General features: G+C 32.5%; 1 long non-coding RNA gene across 1 annotated transcript; it reads left to right on the forward strand.

Moving 5' to 3' along the window:
* Window positions 1-792: 792 nt before the first annotated feature.
* LOC106476482 lies at window positions 793-4,084 on the forward strand. Its single transcript, XR_001291898.2, has 3 exons — window positions 793-855; window positions 2,086-2,145; window positions 3,996-4,084. It is a non-coding gene; the product is annotated as an uncharacterized LOC106476482 (long non-coding RNA).
* The last annotated feature ends 342 nt before the right edge of the window (window positions 4,085-4,426 follow it).

Consider the following 4,426-nt stretch of genomic DNA (forward strand, 5'->3'; position numbering starts at 1 on the left):
ATAAACAGGCCCCTGTTTGTATCGTCTACCAGGCCTAGTTAACAATAGTATAGACAGCCCTGTTTATATCGTCTACCAGGCCTAGTTAACAATAGTATAGACAGGCCCCTGTTTATATCGTCTACCAGGCCTAGTTAACAATAGTATAGACAGGCCCCTGTTTATATCGTCTACCAGGCCTAGTTAACAATAGTATAGACAAGCCCCTGTTTAATTAATGCCACCTTCAATATTATTTTATTAATCATTTTATAATCATCTGTTTTTCATGACGTATGTAAAACTCACTAGTTGTTTACTAATTTCTACTACTAATATACCTTATTTATTGAAATTAAATCACCCACCCAATAATAACTTTTAGAAATAAACCGAGTGCACGTGATTACATACATTTTCATCGTATTTAATTATTTTACATTTTATATTTTAATCTCTTATATCATTCACTACGGTGTTGATGTGATTACTAAACATAAAGCTTTTTTTTTCTTGCTTAAAGATATTTGCATATTGATAGAAATATAAGTACTTTTCCGTCAGTTCAGACAAAACAGTCACCTACGTGTTTCTGAAAAACTAAAGCTCATTTGAAGTACGCATGCTCGAAAATAAAGATACTTGTATGTATCATTGTGTTAATGCAGTGTAACATTTTAGATGAGATTAGATAATATTAATTCAGACGGATCTTTATTTAGTTATTTTCTAGATGTCACTTTTGTTAGTAATTGCCCTGAGAGAGAGAGAGAAATAAAATATATCTAGTAGAAATTCTTCACACACTCATGTTCTTATTTTGTCAGGGAAGCGGTATTGTGGGTCGACCGTCCGTTTCCTTTATGGTGTGTCCAGGTGGGTAGAATTTCGTTGCATCGCCATCTATTGGCAAAGTAATGAACTTACCGTCAGAAACATTCTGTTTTAGAGGTTTTATACTTTTAATTTTACTCTTAGATGGTAAAGGATTTTAAACATGAAAGTTCTGTGATCAGTTTACTTAAACAGTTATTCTTACGTGTAACTTTCAGAAGAGCAGTAACTAAAATCCATGTGAATGTCTGACTGAAAATGTGATGTCGGTAATACACATACACATTAAAAAACTATCTTTATTTATTGCTTGTTGAAGTTTATAACGGGAATTCGTGACTTAAGTATATGATTAGATCATATTTTATTACACATCTATTTTTTATGTATGTGGCTAAAACTTTGTCAGTTCCGTATCTTTCAGACTTAAACAGTTTCTATCATACGGACACACACACATATACATCGATTAAAACACGAACAGGTCATCAAAGGGTTGATTAGACACGGAAGTAGGGTTATTTAATGTCACCAGGTGATAAATTAGGAAGGAAAGCAAGGTTTAGAAGGTCATCCAAGGGTTGATTAGACACAGAAGTAGGGTTACTTAATGTCACCAGGTAATAAATCAGGGAGGAAAGCAAGGTTTAGCAGGTCATCAAAGGGTTGATTAGACACAGAAGTAGGGTTACTTAATGTTACCAGGTTATAAATTAGGGAGGAAAGCAAGGTTTAACAGGTTATCAAAGGGTTGATAAGACACGGAAGTAGGGTTACTTAATGTTACCAGGTAATAAATTAGGGAGGAAAACAAGGTTTAACAGGTCATCAAAGGGTTAATTAGACACGGAAGTAGGGTTATTTAATGTTACCAGGTAATAAATTAGGGAAGAAAGCAAATTATAGCAGGTCATCAAAAGGTTAATTAGACGCGGAAGTAGGGTTACTTAATGTCACCAGGTAATAAATTAGGGAGGAAAACAAGGTTTAAAGGGTCATCAAAGGGTTAATTAGACACGAAATATAAGGTGACTATTGAAAGCTGGTATAACGACAGTAATTTGTGATTATAGTAAGTTAGATTATCTTCATATATAAGGTGACTATTGAAAGAGGGTCCAATCACAATAGTCTCAGAAAGTACATATGACTGAGGAAAAACAGGAAATCTCTAACCTGGTAATCTTGAAGACTAAGGTTTTTTGTACAAACGTTATATTTCGAATCTTTAATTTAGGCCTAAAAGTTTTTTTAATCAATCATCTCTTCTAGGTAACACTGGCAGTGATAAGTATTCTGGAGACCTTACTACTAGCATATCTCAGCTACAAGGTAAGTTAGTGGAGTATAATGAAATCAACCTTAACATTCATTCCAAAATATATTATGGTATTCTATATTGAAACCTTATAGATAAAAATTGAATTACAGAGCGTTATGCAATGGATACTTAACAGAAGAGTAGGTCCAGAATAAAATTGAAACCAGACTAAAAATTTAATCAACTCTATTTAGTTATTAATCTAAATAATATATTTAAGGAGTAATTTTGCCTAACCACATAAATATGTGAATGTGAAAAGAAACAGGTAAAAAAGGTTAATTTTTAAATTATGTTTTATAGCATTTTGTGAAGTATGTGAAAAACTAAATATTCTTTGGTATTTTCTGGTTAAAATATTTTATTAACCTTTGCCTAAACAGTTTCTGTCAGGTTGTTGAAGGACATAAAGTTTCTGTCAGGTGTTGAAGGACATAAAATTTCTGTCAGGTGTTGAAGGACATAAAGTTTCTGTCAGGTTGTTGAAGGACAAAAAGTTTCTGTCAGGTGTTGAAGGACATAAAGGTTTCTGTCAGGTGTTGAAGGACATAAAGTTTCTGTCAGGTTGTTGAAGAACATAAAGTTTCTGTCAGGTTGTTGAAGAACATAAAGTTTCTGTCAGGTGTTGAAGGACATATGTTTGTTAATGTTCGCATTCGAATTAAAATCTGTGAAATTAATGGTTTCAATGATTTTGATTTCAAAATCATTTACTAATCTCGCAGATTCCAATAAATAAGACAATTCTATTTGTAAGACCTTTTTGGCCTACATTTTCACTGTACCGTTAAAAAAAGAAGTATATTTTATTTGTTTGAAATTGCAAAACTGAATTATTGTTCAGATTTTTACTTAAGACTTAGGAAAAGCTTGGAATTGATTGAAAATGATCGCACTTAATTAAAATAAATAAATATGTATATAAAAATCTACATCATCTCTTTAACACGATTATACTTTATCGTAATTTATCAAGAAATAAAAACTTTGTGTTTACCGTGACAAACCTGCAAGAAGTTTAAACTTTTCATATTTTTCCAATTTTTTGTTTAGTAAAATATTAATAGTTTTTCACCTCCGCAATAATTTCTTAATAGTGTTAAGGAAATATCAGTTTCACTCGGTAAAAACAGAGTGGCTGGTTTCGTAATAATATTGCATTATGTTTAATATGAAAAAATTAATGTTTTATATATTTATAGCAAAATTCATAAGCTTACAATAAATGGTCAATTTCAAATTGGTCCGGCATGGCCAGGTGGTTAGGGGGCGCTCGACTCGCAATCTGGTCTTCCCCCTCACACCAAACATGCTTGCCCTTTGAGCCGTGGGGGCGTTATAATGTGACAGTCAATCCCACTATTCGTTGGTAAAAGAGTAGCCCAAGAGTTGGCGGTGGGTGGTGATGACTAGCTGCCTTCCCTCTAGTCTTACACTGCTAAGTTAGGGACGGCTAGCCCAGATAGCCCTCATGTAGCTTTGCGCGAAATCCATAACAAACAAACAAACAATTTCAAATTATATCATATATATATATATATATATATAATTATATATATATATATTACCGGTTAATATCCTAGAAATAATCTAATGATATCATCTTGTATGTTAGAAATATTAGCAATGATATTTTAAAATACAATGACTAACATACACCACATCTGCATATTAGCTATTAGTATAAATACTCGCTATTTTTGCGATAAAATTTTATTTCATTTTGATTATTTTAATCAAGTTATTTTGAAACACATTGGAGACGACGCTGTTGATGATGGCGCCATGTTTATCCCATTTCTAAAAACTTGATTGTTTTAATGTATTTTGTTAATCCAAATACTGCAAACAATTTTTATAGGGCAACATCTGGCAGCAGCTGATGTCATTCAATTTAATTTTGGAGCTGGTCAACAATGTTCCGTTTATTATTACGGTAAGATTCTATGGATGTCACAAGTTAATATTTGTAGCTAGTAATGTTTGTGGAAACGTGCTTTTCACATAACGTGCGAAAACCAACCTTATAGCCAGAGTAAGAGAAACACATCGAAACTATATGTTAATGGTAAATTTGATAAAAGGAGAGTAAATAACACATCTTACTGCTTGTATTTAGGTATTTGGAATCTTAATTTTGAAACTAAAAACAACAAAAAAAGTTGTTTTGTGGTAAACTATTTCGAAGGGTAATACATATACATTTCTGGTACGCATGAGCATAAACTGGCGCTCCCTAGTGGCACAGCGGTATGTCTGCGGACTTACAAAACTAGAATCCGGGTTTCGATA

The sequence above is a fragment of the Limulus polyphemus genome, unplaced genomic scaffold (assembly GCF_000517525.1).
Source record: "Limulus polyphemus unplaced genomic scaffold, Limulus_polyphemus-2.1.2 Scaffold10691, whole genome shotgun sequence".
Lineage (NCBI taxonomy): Eukaryota > Metazoa > Arthropoda > Merostomata > Xiphosura > Limulidae > Limulus > Limulus polyphemus.